Source organism: Leopardus geoffroyi, chromosome D3 (genome assembly GCF_018350155.1).
Source record: "Leopardus geoffroyi isolate Oge1 chromosome D3, O.geoffroyi_Oge1_pat1.0, whole genome shotgun sequence".
NCBI lineage: Eukaryota > Metazoa > Chordata > Mammalia > Carnivora > Felidae > Leopardus > Leopardus geoffroyi.
The window spans coordinates 71,018,785-71,041,497 of NC_059339.1; the positions used below are offsets into that span (position 1 = coordinate 71,018,785).

The 22,713-nt window shown below is 38.7% G+C and overlaps 1 long non-coding RNA gene across 1 annotated transcript; it reads right to left on the bottom strand.

Annotated features, from left to right (window-relative positions):
• Positions 1-7,599: 7,599 nt before the first annotated feature.
• Positions 7,600-17,990, bottom strand: LOC123587463. Its single transcript, XR_006707334.1, has 2 exons — positions 17,808-17,990; positions 7,600-7,842 (listed from the first exon to the last, which is right to left on the bottom strand). It is a non-coding gene; the product is annotated as an uncharacterized LOC123587463 (long non-coding RNA).
• Between the last annotated feature and the right edge of the window lie 4,723 nt (positions 17,991-22,713).

The window sequence follows — 22,713 nt, forward strand, 5'->3', positions numbered from 1 at the left end:
GCTCAGAGCCTGGAGCCTGCTTTGGATTCTGTGTCTCCCTCTCTCTCTCTGACCCTCCCCCATTCATGCTCTGTCTCTCTCTGTCTCAAAAATAAATAAACATTTAAAAAATATATAGTAAAGCCTGGATTAACCATGCTCCAGCTTCAAAAAATTGTAATTAACTGGTTTTTCTTTTACTGCCTTTCAAGGGAAAGAGACATGTCACATGAAAACAAATTGATATCATGAATTTAGTTTTTAAAAGGAAAGAGGAAAAGTAACAGTTCCTCTTGATTTCTTTCTTGAGATTTGCCATAGACTCAGCTCTCAGTCTGTCCAGTGTGAGATGATGATACTTGATTCTCAAATAAATGATTAACCTAAAGATCTGTGCTTCTCAGATGATCAGGTAAGGGTTCAGTTCCCTTCACTAGCCTGTCCATTCAAACAGAAGAGTGGACTTAATCATTACTTGAAAGATTTCAGTGCCAAGTGTTCAGCTTGTTAACTCTGAGCAAAAAATTCAGTTTATCTGAAGCCTTCCTTCCTAAATACCAACATAGCCTCCCAGTTTCCCTAAGTGTTTTGGCCCAGTGTGATTTGATACTGCTAGAGAGGCAGGATGTGCAGATAATAGCTGTGTGCTGGCATTGGCCAAGCTCCTCTGGAGCCAGGAGGCCTACAGAGGAGAATTATGCAGTGTGTAGATTAGGGCAGGTGGGTACCATATGGTAAAACTTCGAATGTAAGGAAGACAAAGGACTTCCTTGGGTAATATGTTTTCACCTCTGCAAATGGGAAAAATCCTATTTCAACCTTAGTCCTCTGTACCAAAAGAAATATTTTAAGCTGGAAAAAGGAAACTCAAGGAGTAACTTGTGTAGTCCATTTCTGCCCTGAGCAAGATGTACATTTTTCCTTACTCTTTATCAATGTAGAATGAATCCAAAACTCCTCTGAGCTGCTGTGAATCCTATTCTTCCTGCAAGGTCAAGCTCAAGTTCTGAGTTCTGCCTGTCCTCAACCTTCTTAGCCCATACACAAAGCAAAATTACCACTGTCTTCATCATCTTTTATTCACAGTTTGAGCACTGTCTGTGGCGTTTCTTTCTCATGACAGCTTTAAAAATGGCATAGAGCCTCCTCTTTTAAATGGGACTCTACCCAGTAGCAGCCAACACTGAACACTTCCTCTGGCCTCCTCTGTCCTAATGAGCCCTTGATTATTGTTTGGCATTATTAAATGTCAGCAATAGGATGGCTCCCCTCTGGGAACTCAATGAGAATGGCAAGAAATATAAGATTAGAATTGAGGAACCACATAAAATAGCTTTTATTTATTGGCAAAAGGGAGCAAAAGCTACTAAACATCATCCCAATGTTCCTCTTTATCATCTGTTGTTGACTTCTCCTTTTTCCGCCTTGAGGGCAGCAGTTTTGTCTTTGTACAATGGAACACATTATTGCAACGCATTTTATTTCAATAATGATATTAATAATGGAGTTGGAAAACATTTATTTGCCAATCGTTTAAAAGGAAATTAAGCTGCATGGTTTCCTGCCCACGCTTGTCTGTAACAACTTTCTCTGACTCTGAGAATGGAGGTGGTGAATCTACCCCTCTGGAAATTTATCTGAGGAGATGGCTTGCTTTTGCTGAGTGCTTCCTCTGTCACAGGCCTATAGGTAAGTCCTTAAATTCCTTATCTCACTTGATTCTCACAGTCACCAGTGAAGAATTACCACATTTCATAGATGAAAGAATGGGCTGACCAGGGATAAAGTAACTTACCCAAGGTCAGGAGCTGGAATTCAAGCTCAGGGCAACTGATGGGCCGGAAAGCCTCCTGAGTTGTACAGACAGTGGAGTGTGATGGGGGAGAGGGGAATAAGGCTAACGGATAGGAAGGGCAGGAATATTTTTGCACTGTGTTGGGATTCCTCGCCCTGATGTCAGAGGATTGAGGGACACTGGATATTTTCATGAGTAGAGACAGTACAGGTTAAGGCCTCTCGTATCTACATGGAAATGTGAGGTTTGAGAGAAGGATCAGTACTACCTCAGAGTTCCAGAGACCTGACCTCCCATACAGGCAATGCCACTAACTTTCCATGAGATCTTTTTATTTTTCTTCATCTGTGAAATAGGGGCATGAACATGTGTCCTTCCCACCCTACAGGGTTATTGTGAGTCACACATACAAGGTAAGGTCAAGGGCACTCAAGGCTTGACAGTTGTTTAGCTGGGATGACTTGAGACAACTTCCAACAGTGAGATTCTGTTTGACAGATGCATTTCAAAAACACTTGGAAAAGCACAAATCCCATTACAAATGTAAGGGATTATTGAGAGCAAGGAGGTGTGATACCAATAGTCATGTAGAGGTACCAGATAGAAGTTTGTGATTTTCTGCCTCATCTGTCTTTTGCAAAAGATTTGGGAAAACCAGGAGAGGTCTTTTCCTTTGCATTACTGTGGAGCATGTTGTTTTTTGTTGGAGACTTTGAGTCTGGAGTTCTCTCTTGTCCAGCAAGAGACCGGATGCAGAATTGAATATGAGAGAGGCTAATTTCTAGGAGGAGACAAGAGCCCTAAGTAAGGGTCCTTGCTCTGTGTTTAGGATCAGGAGGCTTACAAATGTGATGGACATGCAGAAATAGACAATAAAACAGTGACCATTAGCTCATGTGTTTGAGAGAAAGGGGGTTTCTAAGATATGTGGTGTTAGGGGTTTGGGTCAATACAAAACAAAATCCTGGCACTCAGCAGTTGGCTGTTTATAGCAGGCACCAAGTGGTGTATCTGTTTATCTTAATTAGTCTAGGGTGTAAGACAGAGCACGCTACCTCATGGTCAACAAGGCACTTTTTTTTTTTTTTTCTAATTAACTCCAGGCAATTTTGCCCTCTTGCGGCAGTCTTTCACCCTGTTTACCTGTTTACCTATTCTCAGATGCTTTCATCCTGTGGAAGCCACTTGCCACTCTACGCTTTGTTCTATGCTGGGGGGCACTTTCACCCTGTGGTGGCTTTTTGCCCTAAGCCTCGTTAACCCATTGGAATTGGTTAACCCATTCCTCACAGTTTTTGTCTCTCAAAGGTCTGGAACTGGTAGGGGGAGATTAGAGATGTGCTTAGACTTGGAACAGGTACAGTATATCTGGATCCATGGTCTCTCTGTGAAGATAAATCCTGTGTCCTATATTCATATTCTCCATTTGGCATTGTTCTGGAACATAGCACTCATCAGTTTCATTCATTAAATGAACATTTTAGAGTGCCTAAAAGAATCCTGCAATAAAATGTTGCCTTAACTAATTTCATGCTTTGCCTGGAAGTAACCACCCATATTTTCTAGACATTGAGGTTACGTGGGCACCTCAGTTTTTATAAGTTGGTGCTATAATGGTATTGTGCTATGGTAAATGCATAATTCCAAGAAGATACATTTGAATGAATACCTTGTGTATATTTCTTTGTATAGAAGCAATGATATTTAAAATATACGTTGTGATTCATAAGGTAAGAATTAATTTCTTCCTCTTTTTCATATCTTCCATGTTCAATGAATAAGTAGAATAACCAGGAAGGAGAAACCAACATTAGCAAGTCCGTAATGCATAGTGAGCCCAATGATTTTCTAAGGCCATGAAATATGGACATTGAAGCAGCCTTTGCTCATCTCAAATAGTTAAGGAATGACTGACACCCTATTTTTCTCTTCCTAACTTGTACATTTTGTGCCCCATTCTCAAGAGGGGAAGAAGCCTAGTGTTTGACAACTTTGTTACTTGAGAGTGAGCAAAGCAAAGATGGTCTTACTGGTTTAACAGCTTCCTTAGATCTGGCCTGTGCTCATCCTTGCATCCAGATGGTAGTGGGGCCAGCCCCTGTAGGCTCATGGAGGCCTGTTGTGCACATCTCAGTAACTGGAAAATGCTACAAATCAGGGGTCCCTCTCACTTCTCCTAGAGAGCCTGTAGTTAAACATTTATCAACACACCTTTACCCAGTTATTCCCAGCCTGAGCTTTTGAGTACTCAGATTTTCCCTGAATATGGAACCTGCTCCTGCAAGGTCATTCCTTTGATGTTCCCTTCAGACGTGGTCTCTCTGGGAGATGCTTCAATTTTTGCTTGTAAAAGTAGCACAAGACTGGTTTTTGAAATTTTTAAATTTAAATTCAAGTGAGTTAACATACAGTGTAGTCTTGGTTTCAGGAGTAGAATGCAGTGATTGATTTCTTGCACATGATACCCAATGCTCATCCCAAAAAGTGTCCTCCTTAATGTCCCTCACCCATTTAACCCATCCCCCCTCCCACTCCCTCCCACAACCCTTGATTTGTCCTCTGTATTTAAGAGTCCTTATGGTTTGCCTCCCTCTCTGTTTTTATCTTATTTTTCCTCCCCTTCCCCTATGTTTATTGAGTTTCTCAAATTCTACCTACGAGTAAAATCATAGGATGTCTTTCTCTGACTGAATTATTTCACTTAGCATAGTTCCCTCTAGTTCCATCCACATTGTTGCCAATGTCAAGATTTCATCCTTTTTCATTGCCAAATTGTGTGTGTGTGTACATATTTCCTTTATCCATTCACAAGTCGATGGGAATTTGGGCTTTTTCTGTAACTTGGCTATTGTTGATAGTGCCATTATAAACATTAGGGTGCATGTGTCCCTTTTAATCAGCATTTCTGTATCCTTTGGATGTTCCTAGTTGCTGGATGGTAGGAATGCAAACCGGTGAAGCAACTCTGGAAAATAGTATGGAGGTCCCTCAAAAAATTAAAAAAGAAGCAAAAGATTTTGGGATTCACATAGCACTGTAGTCAAATTGCCACTTACTATCTGTAGTCTTAGAAGTTATTAACTCTTTGGTGTTCATTCACTAGCAAAATAGGGTAATAATTTTTTTTAATGTTAAAATTCTAGTTAGTTAAAATATAGTTTAATATTGTTTACAGGAGTAGAATTTAGTGATTCATAACTTAATATAGTACCCAGTGCTTAACACAAGTGGCAAAAGAGTGTAATAATTTAGTAATACCTTTCATAAAGGCTGGTTGAGAGAACCATATACCTAAAACTCCCATCCAACTAACAAAAGGAGGTGCTCATTCTCTTCACCATTCTAGAATAGTGGTCTCCAATCATCCAAGGGACGTGGGACGGCAACATTAGAGCTTTCAATCTTTATTCTTAAATATTTTATATTTTGTGCATGTTTATAAGCTACAAATATAATGATGGAGTAGTAGTGCATATAATTTATAAATATACAGACTTGGATGTAAGAAAAAATTGCTGAAGAACTACACAATCCAAAATTGACATATTCATATTAAGGTATTAAGTAACAGCAATTTATTATATATCACCAAGCTGTGCTTGCATTTTTAATATTTTAAATTTATGTTTTATTAAGTTTTTTTTATTTCAATTCCAGTATAGTTAGCATATAGTTTAAGTTAGTTTCAGGTGTACAATTTGGTGATTCAACAGTTCTATATATTACTTAGCGCTCATCATGATAAGTATACTCTTTAATCCCCATCACCTATCTTACCCACCCCCCAGTCCACCTCCTCTCTGGTAACCATAAGTTCTCTATAGTTAACTTTGTTTGTCTCTCTTGTATTTTTCTTTGCTAATTTGTTTCTTAAATTTCACATATGAGTGAAATCACATGATATTTGTCTTTCTTTGATGGGCTTATTTCACATAGCATTATACTCTTCTAGTTACATCCATGTTGATGCACATGGCAAGATTACATTCATTTTTGTTGTTGAGTAATATTCCAGGGTGTGTGTGTGTGTGTGTGTATGTGTGTGTGTGTATGCATATGCATTTATTACCTCTTTATCCATTCATTTTTTGATGGACACTTGGACTGTTTCCATAATTTGGCTATTGTAAACAATGTTACAGTAAACACAGGAGTACATGTATCCTTTTGAATTAATGTTTTTATATTTTTGGGGTAGATACCCAGTAGTTACTGGATCATAGAGTAGTTCTATTTTTAACTTTTTGAGGCACCTCCACACTCTTCCACAGTGGCAGTACTGGTTTGCATTCCCACCAGTGGTGCATAAGAGTTCCCTTTTCTCCGTATCCTTGCCAACACCTGTTGTTTGTTTTTTTTATTTTATGTTTCCATTTTAAATGAAATAATGTATTTCCATGTCTTATAATAAAAAAATAATCTCTGAAGCATTGATTAAAATTAACATTTTTTACTGCTTAGTTAAGATATGCTTTCACATTCCTTTATTTCAGTTGTCAGCTAACTATGACCCACAGAGACTAAATATATATACTGTCTACCCCTTTATAGACAAAACTTGCTGTCCTTTGCCTTATCTTTCACTCATTGTAATTACTACATGTTATTTAGAGAAGCTGAGGGGTTTCACATATATGTACACAACCACAGTTTATGTATTTGTGTGTGTGTGCATGTGTATTGGACACACACCTAAAGACAAAATTTAATTCTGCATCTGGCAATTCTAAAGTCTGTGATCATTCCCCTAAACTGCATGACAATTTTCTGTAGGCCTTACAGTGGCATATTATAAATCGAGCAAGTACAAGCATTACGATTAGGAGGAAGATTACTAACGGTTCCATTTGTAGTCAGGGTGCTCTGAAAGAGAGCCAGATGGTATTTTACCATTGGTATATATTGTTATACCATGGCAGGTATTACTAATAGATTACAGCGCTATTTTTTTTTTTTTTTTTTTTTGCTGAGTTAGAATGCAGCCACAGAATCCTTTTGAACAGAACTTTGCAGGCATAATATGTGAAACATTATTGGCATTTCTGACAAAGGTGAGTAGAAGGAGGTAGGAGTATCTGGTTCCAATACAAGACTTTGCGGTAGACATGTAGGGAATTGTAAGAACATGAGAGAAAACGTGAATTTTGGTTTATTTATTTTTAGCAAGAATTTCCTTCAAGAGGAACATATTTAGGAGATCCTCTTGGGTCAGCATATAGCTGGCAACTGTAGAGGATCTAGGTGAACAGAAAACTGCCTAGCGGAGTGGTTAGGATCATGGACTCTGGAGTTAGAAGGTCTGCTTCCAGATTCCAGCTCTGCTACTTTGCTGTGTGTGATCTTGGCTAAGTTTTACTTCTTGTTTCTCAGTTTGCTCATCTAGTAACATAGGAAAATAAGGAAACCTACTTATGAAACAATCATGAAAATTGCTGATATGATTTGTGTAAAGCATGTGGGGCGCTGCCCAGTGTCAGGTAAGTGCTAATGTAAATGTTACGATGCTAATGGCATGGCCCTTAATGTGCTTGAAATCTAGTTGTGAACTCAAGACAGAGAGAAATTGAGAAAAAAATAGAAGAGGGGTGCCTGGGTGGCTCAGTCACTTAAGCATCTGACTTCATTTTAGGTCAGGTCATGATCTCAGGGTTCATGAGATCAAGCTCCACCTGGGCTCTGTGTTGACAGTTAGGAGCTTGCTTGGGGTTCTCTCTTCCTCTTTCTCTGCCCCCACCCAACTTGTGCTCATGCTCTGTCTCTCAAAATAAATAAACATGAAGAAAAATTTTAAAAAGAAAAAAAATAGAAGATAGTGTAGCATAAGCCACGTTCCAGGGTCTTTATTTTTTGGTGTCATATGCTTCTCAGCACTGTTTCTTCCATCTCTGAAAGTCAAAGATAAATGAAAACACTCACCATTTTCTGCATTTATGCATGATGGTGTTCCATCTTAGTGAATTTTATCCATTACATTGTGCATTTGTCAATAGTCCCCAAGGCAGTGCGGTCCCATGGTAGATCTTGGTGACCGATCATTTGTCCTGTTTTTGTTTTTTGTTTTCTTTTATCTATAGCCAAATAGATATTCTTACCATTATGGAAATTTGGAAAATGATTCATGTCAGTCTAGTACTTTTCAATAATGTTGATTTACCAGTGCATTTAATCAGGTCTCATTATGCTATAAAGCATCTGCAGTAAAGAGTTGCCTTTAAATATTCAAAATATTTCATTGCAAGTTATGGGAAGCATTTGTATTATAATACTCAACTACAATGCCCCAGGGATATCTGGGCAGTCACTAATGAGCTAAACTATCTTTATAGCAATTCTCGAGAGAAATGAACTTCTGATATATGACTGTAAATATCCCGTACATATGCTCTTATGATCTATAGCTTTAAATAATAAAATGTAGAAGTGTTTTCTAAACTAAGTTTTCAGGGAAAAAACACCAAATAGGCTGTCATCAAACTACACAGGAGAGCATTGGTCCTCAAATATCTCCTAACCAAAATTCTAAAAGTGTTGGAATATATACGTTTTGAAATGAACTAAATGGTGATTATAAAGGCTACAAGGGAGTTTTCTTCTGGTGTGGATTATTATCTCAAATTAGCCACATTTTCATGAGCCAGGCTCTTTTCCTTTAATTATTGGTATATTGGAGATAGTACTATTCCTGATATGCTGAAGCATGATTCTAACAGCCAGTACTGGTCCTTGGTTATGGAAAATTAAGTTATCACTAGAAAGTATTTACTTTTTTCACCCAACCTGTATGGGAGGTCTGTACTGAACCCATTGATGTTGGGTTTGACTATGTGGCTTGATTTGGCCAACAGAATATAGGCAACATTGAGAGTTTTGAGCCAAAGTTTTAAGAAACTTTACATGTTTCTGCTCAACTTTCTGGGGGCTTTTGACGTCATCCATGGGAAAGACATTTGTCAGCCTCTCCAACCCAAATCTATGACTGAGACCTACGAAGCAAACCCAAGATGAAGCAGCCATTGTGGTCAATCTGCAGACCCATTAGTATAAAAATAAATGCTTGTTGTCTTAAGGCACTGAGTTTTGGGGCTTGTTAGGCAGCCTTAATGTGGCAATAGGTGATTAATACGTGTCTTGGCTTTAAAGTTTGCTGGTTAGAGGTGATTTCCTCAAAAGGATTAGTTGTCTGATCTTCGTATCTTAAAGAGATTGGGGTATATAAGGCATGGGGGGAGGTTGGGTAAGACATCTTAACTTTCATCCTACTACTTCTGATCAAATCTCCCATTGCCCTGTTCATTCTCAGATCAAGCTGTGATTTAGTTGTGACTAAGTGCTACCCAATTTGAACTTTTGACACTAAAAAATCGCTCACAGCTTTAAGCTTGCTGTGTCTTTTGGAGACTTACATATTAGATGGCCTAGTTGGCCCATTTATTGGTGACAGATGATGTACTAAGAAATGCATAGGAATAAGAAAAATCGGGGTTCAATTCCCTATTAAGTCACCTGCCACCTATGTGAGGCAGCAAGTTACTTCCCTCACTGAGGTTCAGTTTTCTGATAAGGTGGCAGTAACACATCTCTGAGCGTGTGTGTGTGTATTTTAAAGAAGACTGTAAATTAAGTAAAATGTTTAGTATTATTCCTGATATACTCTTTAATGATTACTTGCCATACCAAATACTTTCACATGTACTTTTTCTTGTCATTTTTATTTAAAAAATGAAACAGGAGCACCTGGGTGGTTCACTTGGTTAAATGTCTGACTCTTGATAGCGGCTCAGGTTGTGATCTTGTGGTCTTGAGATCTAACCCTGCATCAGACTCCATGCTGAGTGTGGAGCCTGCTTGGGATTCTCTCTCTGCCCCTCTCCCCTGCTTGCATGCATGTGATCTCTCTTTCTCTCCCTCTCTCTCTCAAATATTTAAAAATATTAAAAATGACCTACTATTATCGTCCCCATTTTATGGAGGGGAAAACTGAAGTATTTGAGTTTATATAATTTGAAGGAAGCTAGTACAGTGAAGCTATGGTGGGGCAGAATTTTAACCGAGGTTAAAATAAGGAAAATTTGGAGGAGAAAAAGACCATCACTTTTATCTCAACAAGAGCAAACTGGATAAGTTTTAAAAAGTAACTTAGAACAAGTAAAATACAAATCAGCTAAGTTTCAGAAAGGAAAAGGCTGTTTCTAGGAATGAAGAGTGTCATGGCTGTTGTCATCCCTACGGACATGATGTAAAGGATTAAGCCCCCTCTGATGTGGCTAAGGAGTAATCAGCCTGATTTCTATTTTTAACACTCAAATGTAGACAGACATGATGAATGGAAATCTCAGGGATCCATGGTTGTAAAGCAGATACACATCCAATCTCTGCATATTTCCCATGGTGCACAGGGATAGAATACCAAAGGTTAGGGGCAGAGAAGAGGACATCCCTGAAGGGAAGAAGAGGCATAGTTGAGAGGGCACTTTCTTCAGGCAAAATGCTACTTCCCTGAATGTAAGTCAGCAGTTAGACAAAACAGGGCAGAAGAACAGAGCAAGATCCCCACCTCCATCCTGAAGTGCATGGGGTTTTTATGACGATGAGAACCTCAAAGGATGAGGACAAGGCAGAGAGCTAGATTAGATCTCAGCCCTTCCCCCAGGATGCACGGGGCCATACCAAAGGAATAGTAATCACCTAATTAGGATTGTGATATGGCAGAAGTATTGAGAGAGAATGTCCTGAGATATGCCAGGTTTTCACTGAAAAGGGTGAGAACAAGGCATAGAAATTCCATGAAGCCTAGAAAACCAGTTGCAGGGATAGAAAGTGAGACTTTCAAGTGACACCTAAAAGGCGGTTATTACTATTTTTTAATGTTTATTTTTGAGAGAGAGCATGCAAGCAGGGAAAGGCCAGAGAAAGAGGGGAATAGAGAATCCAAAGTGGGCTCTGTGCTGACAGCAGAGAGCCTGATGTGGGGCTTGAACTCCTGAACCATGAGATCATGACCTGAGCCCCAAAAGGTGATTATTCAGTCATATAGCTGAGGGTTCACAACTACAGCTGCTATATCTCAGAGGGCTAGTGACCGACTGTAAAACATAAGACAATTTCTGGAGTCTTGGTGGTGTTCAGATCTGAAGCTCTACTCTGTATTCCCACCATAAAAACATTTGAAGACCATGGTAGACTGAATTTTTCTAAAGCTACAACAGAGCCCAAACACAGCTCAATAATGGATTAGAGTCAGCCTCACCAAGATAATTGAGAAAGGAAGTTGTGTGACCTTCTCTGGGAATAAACATTATTTATTCAGTCTCTGATACTAGTTTTTTTACACCCAGTGTTTGGTGTCAAAAAATAACCATGAAGCAAGCAGGAAAATGTCTATAATCTAGAAACAGAACCACATAAGTATAAATTACTTACTATCTGGCCATTTTCAGTAAAAGGCGGCCAACTCCTAATCTAGGGAAAGAATAAATGATGTATTTAGGGGAACAACATTAAGAATGTCAGCAGACTTGTAAAAAAAAATGGAGAATAGAAGTCAATGATGCAACATACTTAAAATGCTGAAAAAAAAAAAAAACCCATTAACCCTAGCTCTGAGACTTTTAATTCTGCTTTGGTATTTGCTGCCATTTATCGGATGTTTTGTTATGGAGCACATAGAAGCCAACTTCTCAGATCTTGATAATTGTACCTAAAAAGGTGAAGTTACACAGTATGAAGCATAGGGATGTATAGTGAACTTTTAAAAACAATTGCTTACAGAGAAGAAGAAGTTACAATAATATATATAAAATTAGGGCTTGAAAGGGTAGGGCACTCAGTTTTGATTCTCAGTGTTGTGTGGTGAATAGAACATGAGATTGGGGTGACGAGATCAGCATAGAGTCAAGTCACACTTCTACCTCTGCAGTGTTTTTAGGATTGTCTCTCTCAACTTTTTCTAGAGTTCATAACTGCCCCCACCTGCCTAACATGGCTGATTTGCAAATCAAGGGAATGGAAATAGGGGTCTGTGAATGGCTCAGTTGGTTAAGCATTGGACTTCGGCTCAGGTCATGATCTCCACAGTTGGAGTTCAAGCCCCAGATCTGGATCTCTGGTGTAAGTGTGGAGCCTGCTTTAGATCCTCTGATTCCCTCTCAGCCCCTCTCCAGCTTATGCTCACTGTCTCAAAAATAAACATTAAAAAAAACGGAATGGAAGTGAATGTTGTGAGCTTTTGAAAGGCGCTCTGAATGCTCCCGAAATATCTGTTGAAATATTACTGGTAAAATAACAAAACCACCCAAACTCCTACCATTGATAAAAAATCAGTAAGTGCAGATGATGTTCCATGGATATAATTGTGGAGAGAGGCGTGATGCTTTTGTTCTACTTTGTCCTGATAAGATCACTCTAGAAGTGTTGAATTCCGAATGTCACACATTAACAGTACCATACGAGGGTACATTGAATAGAATTTTAAAAATCTTGGGTGCAGAATGTTTGAAAGAATGGGGAATTATTCCTGAATGAGTAGAAGCCTTTGAAGTAAAGAGAATTGGAGGTCCTTTGGCTCCCCCACCCCCTTGCAGCATGGGCCTGGAAAAAGTAAGCTACTCGAGTCTCACTTTGAGTAGGTATTAAATGGAGATAATGTTATTGAATTTATTATACTTTTGGGGGGAGTCAATGAAATATTAAGTAAGATAATATATAGGCTGCTTTTATGTAGGCTCTAAGATAAGAGATCTAGAATGATTTTAATTATAAAGCACTTTAAGTCAGTGGGAGCTTTATAGAAATAGAATTGACTGCTTGTGTTTGAGGAGTTGGACTGGACGTTTGGTGGAAGGTATTCAAGTGTCATCAGTATATGGTTGGACTGTATGATGTTTCAGATCCTTTCTAACCTTCAGGTAATACTTAATATCAGTAAATAGCAAAATTTGTCAATTTGCCAACTTTATTCTCATTATCATATAGAATTTGCATATAACTATACGTGAGACCAGGTAGGTTTTAAGGAGTCAGGGCAGTTTATGTACTAGCCTGATTAGAAGAGCAGAGCAAAATGAGAATAGGAGAGATCCAAACAGTCTCTCCTACTGGACATCAATCTGTATTATCATCCTTTGTCCCTAAGTTTCATAGTTTTTCATAGTAAGAACACAGAATTTTTATTATAAAAGCAGAGAAGCTCCATAAATCTCTATTGAAAGTTTTTAAAATTTTTACTAAATATTAGATGAACTTTTGGAGTTGTCTAGAAAATTCTAGGAGTTTTATATTCTTCAAGCTAAGAGACAGGAAATGTTATGCTTTGTTGTAACTCTGCAGACATCTTATTTGTGAAAGAAAGAAAACTAACAATGGCAGACACGTCTGGAAAAAAAAATGACTAGAAATTGTCAGACTTCTGGACATGTTCTTTGTCTCACGGCTTTAATAAGTGGAAGTCTGACTTAAAGAAAAGGTCTGTTAGTATTGTATCAGCAACAATGACTGAACTACAAAGGAATGCATAAAGGGAAATGCTCTTAATGGAATATTTGGGGGTTATTTGAGAGACCTGCCTGGAGAAAGAAAATACATTCTGGCAAAGAGATGATGTGATTGCCATGGACCCAGCCAGGACATGGTTTTTCCTGAAAAGTTAATTTATCTGACTTACAGGTCTTGGTTTTTCATGATTAAATTAGAATCTGTACTAAAGGGTTTTATCATAATTTGCTTTTGCATGTCTTGATTTATTCATACTTTCTTCTGCATTTACAGTTGCATATGTGCAGGAAAAATAAGCCCCCCAATTTTAGGAGGAATTAGTTTTACCCTGGAGTCAAGGATTAATTTGAGGTCCTCTATAGGCAAAATAGATAATTACATACATGAAGTTTCTTTGTTGATTTTTTTTTTTTTAACTACCCTTTCTCTATTACTATTGCCATTCTCAGGAGTGCCTAGTCTCCTATCTCAATGATCACACTTTTATTTTGAACAGCTTTATTGAGAAATAATTCCCAAACCATGAAACTGTCTCATTTAAAGTGTACAGTTCAGTGACTTTTACTATATTCATAGAATTATTCATTTGTCACCACAGTTTAGAACATTCCATCACCCCCCAAAGTAAGTCTATATCCCTTAGCTCTTACCAACTTGCAGTAGCCTCCTACTACTAGGAAATCACTGATCTTTCTTTTTTATCCTATTCTGGATATTTCATATAAATGGAATCATACAATAGAAGGTCCTTTGGGTCTCTCTGTTTTTATTTAGCATGATGTTTTCAAGGTTAATCCATAGTGTAATATGAATCATACTTCCTTTTTAAAATTGCCAAATGTGGGGTGCCTGGGTGGCTCAGTCATGTGAGCACCCAACTCTTCATTTTGGCTCAGGTCATGGGATCAATCCCTATGTTGGGCTCTGTGCTCAGTGTGGAGCTTGGTTAAGATTCTCTCTTTATCTTCCTCTACCCCTCTCCCCTGCTTGTGTGCCCCCTCGCTCTCAAAATTGCCAAATGTATTCCATCATATGGATATACCACATTTTATTCATTCCTTCATTGATAGACACTTGGAGTTTTTCCTACTTTTTGGCTATTACAAATCTGCTATAAACATTTCTGCTCAAGTTTTTGTGAGGACCTATGTTCTCATTTCTCTTGGGTATATATGTAGGAGTTGAATTACTAGGTCATATGGTGAGTCTCTTGGACTGTTTAATGAAATACCAGACTGTTTTCCAAAGCAGCTACATTTTACTTCCTCCCAGAAATGTATGAGGGTTTCAGTTTCTTCACATCCTCACCAACACTTGTAATTATCTGTCTCTTGGACTCTAACCTTCCTAATGAATATAAAGTGGATCTCATTGTGGTTTTGATTTGCATTTCTCTGATGGCTAATGATACTGAGTGTCTTTACACATTAGTCATTTGTGTATCTTTTTTGGAGAAATATCTATGCAAATCTGTTCATTTAAAAATTAGATGAATTGTCTTTTTGTAAATGAGTTGTAATCATTCTTTAGATTTTCTAGATACAAATCCCTTATCAGATAGATGATATTCAAATTTCCCCATTCTATATGTTTTAAATCTTCACATTTTATTGGGCTTCCTCCCCATTCCCCTTTCTACTTACTGATATTTGCCTCTATGTTTGGCCTAACTAGTTGTCCTCAGGATAGTTTTAACCAAATAAATGTCCACGTTTCCATCAGCTATCATTCACTCATTTGAGAACCTGTTAGGTACTGGGCTTAATCACCAGGAAGTCAATGATCCATATGCAGTCTTGTTCCTGCTTTCTTGGCACTTAGAATGTATGGTGGGAGAAAAAGATCTTAAACTATTAAGATATTATCTTTCTGCTAAAAATTACCATCTAAATCATCTACTTTTGCATCCCATTAGCTCATCTTCTAATCCATCCCAAGTGCCCCTTGCTGTTTATAGCTTTGATCTAACACATTTTCCCTTCTTTTAAAGGGCTTGGGTTTCTGTCTGCAGAATGAACCATTTTAAGGACAGTTACATGGATCATAAAAGTTAGGCGTCCAAGGTAGACTGCACAAAGGATCAGAGGTTTTGTCAAGATTGGCTTGAACCCTATGAGTTGTCCAAATAGCCTCAATATTGTAAACCAGAGAGTGAGAATGGAGAGGATATGGAGAAAAAATACTCTCTGGAACAAGTGACAATAATAAGCCACGTGTGTACAACTCTACCAACAGAGTAGAGAAGGGCTATATTTCTTATCCAGTGAGGCCTTGTCTAATGAGGAAACTTATGCTTGGTAATTCTGATGGTCATTTTTTACACTGGCTTTAGATTAGCCTTCAGTTCCATAAAATGTCGCAGTAAAAAGAAAATCCAGGAATCTGAGTAGTGAGAAAGTTCAAATTGGGATCAGATTTCTCATTTATTCTGAGATAAATTTACATAGGCTAGAATTGTCTCTGATTTAGAAAGGTGCAAGTACTTGGGGTTATACTGCATGTAAATAGTATGGGATAGATGGCGGCAGTGGTGAGGATGATTGTAATAATAATTCAGTGCATCACTATCACATTGGGATTTTTCAAAGCATTTTCACATACATTGCTCTAGAACCTAACATGAACCAAACAAGGTTGCTAGACTTCATTATCTATGATTCTATAAACTTTGTAGTGAAATATAAACATGTAAGAAATGCACAGATCATAAGTCTACAGCTTGTTAGATCTTCACATATTGAATACTCCATGTAAACAGCTCAAGGAATAGGTCATTGCCAGCATCATGTGTCCCTTTGTGCTCATTTAATAACTGATACCCTTAACAGGAAATAACATTCCTGATCTCTAATACCATAGCTTACTTTTTTGCCTGCTCTTAAACTACAACTAAATGCAGTTATATACTATGTACTGTTTTTTGTTTGGCTTCTTTCAGTGTTTGTGAGATTTTTCCTTAATTCTCATTGCTGTATAATATTCCAATATTTATCCTACAATTCATTTATCCATTCTAGTGACATTTGCCTTGTTCCTAGTTCATGGCTATAACAAATACTGTTACTAGGAACATATTTTACCCCTTTTTCTGGTTATATACCTACAACTAAAATCACTGGATTGTGATAGGGTCTATGCATGTTTTCAGATTTAGAATAAACCACCTAACAGCTTATCACAAGTGGCAAATCCGATTTAACCTCCCACCAGCAATAGGTGATGAAACTTTGGACTAACCAAAGTGGCCAAACACTTTTGATATTTTCTGTATTGTAAAGCTATTTTCATGTGTGATGATCCGCATTTTGAAAATGGAGACTTAGGGGCACCTGTGTGGCTCAGCCAGTTGGGTGTCCGACTTCAGCTTAGGTCATGATCTCACAGTTTGTGAATTTGAGCCGTGTGTTGGGCTGTGTGCTGACAGCCTGGAACCTGCTTCAGATTATGTGTCTCCCTCTCTCTCTGCCTCTCCCCAACTTGTGCTCTGTTTTTCTCTCTCTCAAAAATGAATAAACATTAAAAAAATTAAAAAAAAATGGAGACCTAGATGTACTGTCACAGGAAAGGTCTAGAGCATAAGTCTAGTGGCACAGTATTAGCAGTGTTATTTACATTAAGCCAAATACCATGACATTTGTTTCACTTGGAAAACAAGGCTAAGATATTAACATAGAAGATGACCAAAAAATATCGAAATGTATATAAAGACTTCTGTTTTCAGTGGTGACATGCTAAGAGCTTGGAACTTGTCATTCCCATTCCTGCAAGAAAAAACCTGAACATTCTGAAAATTCAGTGACTTTTCTTGAACTCATTAGAGAAAGAGCTGAGATCTCAGGGCACAGTGTCATCCTGAAATCTAGTGAAACAGGTGAATCTAGAGAATCAAGGTGTTGAGATCCATTTACCTGGAGCCAAGGCCCTAGAGCCACTACTGGCAGATACACTTAAATAGCAATTTTGTTGAATAGCTGGAGGCTGAGGGTGGAGTAGCATGGGTGAAAAACTCCTGCCTCCCCCCCCCCCCCGCCCCCACACACTGTCGTCCTGCTGTCCACAGGAAAGGACTTTAGGTCAAATTCTCTCTTCACTTTCAACCCTGGGTCTTAGGGATGGAAGCTGGAGCCTCCTGCTATAATTAGCTCCTCTCAATTTGTCTCTGCTCTGCATCTGCTTGCTTACAACTGAGAAGACAGACATTTGGCTAGAGAGAGTCTAAACTTAAGACTCAGGACCATTAACCTCTGAGCATCCAGAGAAGAGGCTGTCCAAAGGACAAGGTTGCAATACTAGAAGTGCGTCACAGCATCTCCTCACTCAGAGCACAGGTCTCTAATAAGCTTAGCCATGGAAAAAAGCAATTACAGGCATTGCTCCTACAACTTCTAATGCAAATTGGATGGAACACAATAGATTAATTAGAGAACATGGTTTGAATTTACATTCTGCAGACAGCAATTGGTTATAATGTGATCGAGTTCAGGAACTAGCACCTTGGGAGCAGGCAAAAAAAGACTCATTGGCAAGATGCATAAACACATACCTTCACAGTGTCTGAGTGACTGGCTGCTGAGTTGGCCTCCAGTTCTCTTTTCCTCTGAGCATAGATCCTGAGGGGCTGGGGGTATGCCTACATAAAAGAGAACATAGTTGGTGAGTAGAGTTCTATATTTATAGATCACAGAAGAGAATGAGGTTGTGAGCTCAGTTAAGCTCTCCTAGTCACTTGTAATTCTAGGTGTTCTGAGTCTCAGACTTAAAACCTATTATGATGCATAGAATTTACAGGAATTCCAGAGTTTCAGTGTCCAGGGGCTTTGCAGATAAATCAATAACCAAAAGCTATACCTGTTCCTGTGACTCAGGGAGTCAGCAGGGGTTAGTGGAAGTGACTAGGGCCAAGAGGTTCAGAGGTACAAATTCAACACCTGTTCTCTCCCTTCCCCAACCTCCCATTTTCCCTCATCAAGGAAATATGCACAACACTAACAATGATTAAATAAAGTTGCCTTTTTACAGTTCCTAAGGGGCAGTATAAAATTTAATTCCCAGCTTTCTAAAAATTATTTAAAATTCTGTTTATAGACAAGAAGAAAATGGACTCTAACATCTTTTGGGAAATGTGTGCAGTTATGAAGTATGAGGTCCCTTAAGGTATATGGGTCAAGCAAACAAGGAGTGAAAGGTACTCATCTAATTGGCCATGATTTTGCTATTTCTAGATCAGTTCTAGGCATCAAATTGGCACAAAAATCAAAACAGAACACAAATGGCATGGACTGATCTTTTTGCTCTGAGAATTTGCTTATCATGTGGGTCTGGGTTTGAGATTAGAGAGTGGCTGTAAGTATTTGGTGAAGCTATTGGTGTGGGAGAGCTCAGGACTACAGAGAGATGATTGAGCACAGCATCTTGGGCAGCACTGTCATTTAATGGGAAAATGGAGGAAGAGAAGCTCGTATGGGACATACTAATGGAGGAGTTAGAAGAGAAAAAAACAAAACCAGAAAAAATACAGTATCTCAGAAGTAAAGGGAGGCAAGAATTCCAAAAAAGGAATAATGGGATCTATTAGATGCCACCAAGAAGTTGTATTGGCCTGGGCTTCTTTTACAAAGCTAAACTAGCCAGTCAGGTAGTTGACTTTGGGACTGCCAAGGAAGGAGGGAAGCCAGTATCAGGTGAACTATCTAGCTCACCCCCACTGGACAAATGAGGCTGGACCTTAGGAGTTGTGAAGGATATACCTCTGAATGGACTGCCTGAGGGATGAAAAGGGGAAGTGACAACCCACCAGCTCCAGCCCTCCAATACTCAGGGTTTGCCCCCAAAGGATGGGAAGTCCTTTGTATTTTCAAGTTTGCACATAGTGGTTCCCAGCAGCTCCCCCTCAGAGAGTGAGAGGAACCTGGAGCAGAAAGTGAGAGATTCATGTGGTGCTTTCCAGATGCTTTGAATTTTTACTTGCGTGGACCTGAGGGCTACAGAAACATGGATGATGTGAGGTGGAGCATAAGAGGTATCCAAGGCAGAGGAGAAGTAAAAATCACAGCTTGGTAGAAAATGGAAAATACAGGAACACTTTTAGCTTTAATAATACAACAGTTTAGGACTTAAGTTCAGGTGTAGGTGGATCCAGAGGCCCTTTTGATATCAGCTTCTTGAATCTTTTCTGTTTTGCTTCTCTTTGTATTGGCTTCATTGTCAGCAAGATCTCTCTAGAGTAGAAAAATGGCATCTAGAAGATTCAGGTGATGTGGAATTTACAGGTCCTACTCTGAAGAAAAGGTACCTTTCTCTCTTCCATCATTAATATCGGTTCCTTAAAAATAACTGATCGGAATCATATGCTTATTTGAGGTACAGTTGCTATGTCCAAGGTGGTGGGTGTGCCTGGGCCATGAACCTCAGCCAGGGCCTTTCAAACAAGACTACTTAACTGATAGACCCAACAGTATGATCCACAAAGGGGTAGCTGAGAAAAAAAAAATGGAGACTACAAATGGAGCAGAAGAAAAGCATAACACGTTAACACATGTTATGGGGAGGAAAGTGTTGAAGGGATTGTTAATATAGAAGTCACTGAGTGACGTCAGTGAGAGTCCTTTCTCTGTTATCTACCAGTTGTTGGACTTTGAACAAATCACCTAATCTCTCAGAATCTCTGTTGCTAATCTAAAATGAAAGTGAGACTAGTTGGTTTCCTTCTTTTAAAAAAAGTTTTATTTAAGAATTTTCAACGTCAACAACCCTATAGAAAGAATCTAATTCTGAAACCCAGAACTGCCACAAACAGCATTCTTGTGGGTGTTGCAGTCATTAGGACTCCTTCCTTTGAGACTCATACTAAGCTCACTGGTGAACTCTGCTTCAAGGCCAGGATTAACTTGGTCAGTATTCTCAGTCATAACCCTCCAACAGTGTCAATTCACAAACCTCATTTATGTACCAAAAATAAGACAATAATCTACTATGCAACATTTACAGCATTGAAAATGGGGTAACATAAGCATCATTTCATTTAACACATTTTACCAATTTAGCTACCCAGAAATAAAACTCAAGTCTTTTCACAAGTGTGGATGCCCCTGAATGCAGGGAACATCCATGTATTTTTGCTATCATTGCTCTTCACAAGCTCTCTCACGAAAGCTGTGGGTTTGAGACATACATCTGGACAAGTTAAAAAGAAAAAGTCTTGTACACCGGAGTCCTTGCATGTGTTCTCTGCTTTGTTTTGCGTATTCAATCTTTGATGCCAGTACTAACATCAGTCCTACCAGAGGTTTCAAAAGTGCAAACACCTTCTGGTTCCACATCAGACTTGTGTTCAGGGTTGATAGATCTCCATGCAATACAGAGTGGTAGATAAAAATGGGACACTTGCTGTCAAACAGCAAGTGTTTGATATCATAGTCTTAATTGAGAAAGTATGTAGACCTAGGGAATTCTGTGGCAGAATATTTATACTACCGTGAGGTACTTCTTCCATAGAATTTGAAATAAGACTAACTGCAGAGATTGAATGGAGGCCTATATTGTGTTTTATGATATGAAGACAGACAATGTTAAAAATAAGCAAAAACAAAGTACAGAATGCTATCATTTCCAAAGAGATTTGCTGAAGAAAAAAATTGTATCTAGTTTAAATTAAAAGAAGAATATAATTTTAACCAATAAGTTCTACTGTAAATATTGAAATAAGTTACTTGAATATCATAAACTAATACCAGCAGAACTCTTTCAATGTCAAATTATGCTGTATTTGTTTGCCTGTCTACAAACATTTGACTTTTAACCACGGAGTATTTGAAACCTTTTTTGTAACCTTCAACACTTCTTTACCTCTTTCTAAAGAATAATGTCCAAAATACTAACAAAAGTACTAAACATCGAACACAGTAATTCTGAAAATGTTAGCACAAAAGCATTCTTGTATTACTATTAGTTTAGGAAACTGAATTTTCAACAGTCTGTTTAAACTAGAGCCCTGGTCTATGTTTTCCCAGCCCGTCGGATTGGAACCAGTGTTGTGGCCAACACCTGCTGTAAACCCCTGCCCGGTTTTGCTATAATGCTATCTTAGCAGACTTAGAAATGGGGAGTAGCTGAGGGAGGGGCAATCATAGAAGACAAAGATAGAAACATTGATAAGAGACAACATAGCAGGGAGTGGGGCAGACACATGGTTCCTTCTCATCATACAGAAACCTCCTGGGCTTCTTTTTCCTGATTAAAGAAAAGCTTTTTCTGCTACTTTGCTCTGGTAAAGGAGTACAATTTCATCAAGACTGGCAACTTGTGTTCATTTTTCCTGTAGGCACATCATAGCTTAAGTCATTAACATTTCAAAGCTTCCTGTTTTACACAGAGCAGTATTGAGTTATTTTCAATCCATAAGCAGCCCAGGGCAAATCTTGATTCATCAGAATTCATTCATTCAATTTTTGTTGAGTGATGATTTGGTGTAAGGCCCAGGCAAGGATTCTGCAGGAATATGAAGATGAACAAGACATTATTCCTACCCTCAAGGAGTTTAACATCTAGCTCAGGAGATTAAATATGTACCAGATATGTAACTGTTGAATAAATGTTGAATAGTGTGGATTGAAAAAGGTAAAAAACCCAAAAATTCCATAAAAGAGATGTAAAAAGAAATGCTATTTAAGGTCATAAAGGACAAAACTTAATTTAAGCTGTCAGGGAGAACAGTAGAGATTGGGAAGGGCTCCTATGTATAGCTGGCATTCTACACATTTGATTTCTTGAAAAGGTACTTGGTAGGTACCTTTGGATTGGATTGTTTGGATTGGATTGGATCTTGAGAGAAACTGAGTTTGGACATACAGCAAATGGGATTTGGGGTTTTGGGGTGTAGTAGTTCGTGGTGGGCTGGAGCTGGCTCTTACTGGCTCATGAGAGCCAATTAATTGTTAAACGTTCGGGAATTTTGCAAGCAGGTTGAACAATACTTGGTTGAAATTCTCATTGTGGGAATTTGTCATGGAAATCAGCAAACACTAAAATTCAGGATCTCTGTCCCCATCGCACCCAGAGCTATTTGTTAGACTTTTGCTGGCATGGAACATACAGTAATCCACTAATTACCTATGTGATTTCCCACAATTACCTTGCTGGTCTGTGGTTTTTCACATCTGCAGGAAGTTTGATACTTAAGGTGTTTTTCTTACTGTAAGTACTATTATTTTGGGGGCAAGTGGAATGAAGCCCAGTGATGACAGAGTTAATAAGGAACAGGGCATTTCTCCAGCTGGCCTGCTTCATGTTGGGCAGGTGCTTGAGGAGAAGTGCTAATAAGCATTGATCTCCTGGCTGTTCTGAGGGGCTGCCGGAGTCCAGCTTCTCCATAGGAGTGCTGTTTTCCCTGCTATGTGATTGTCTGAAGTGGCAGAATAGAGACCTGAGCTGGAGAAATTGGGAGCCTTCCC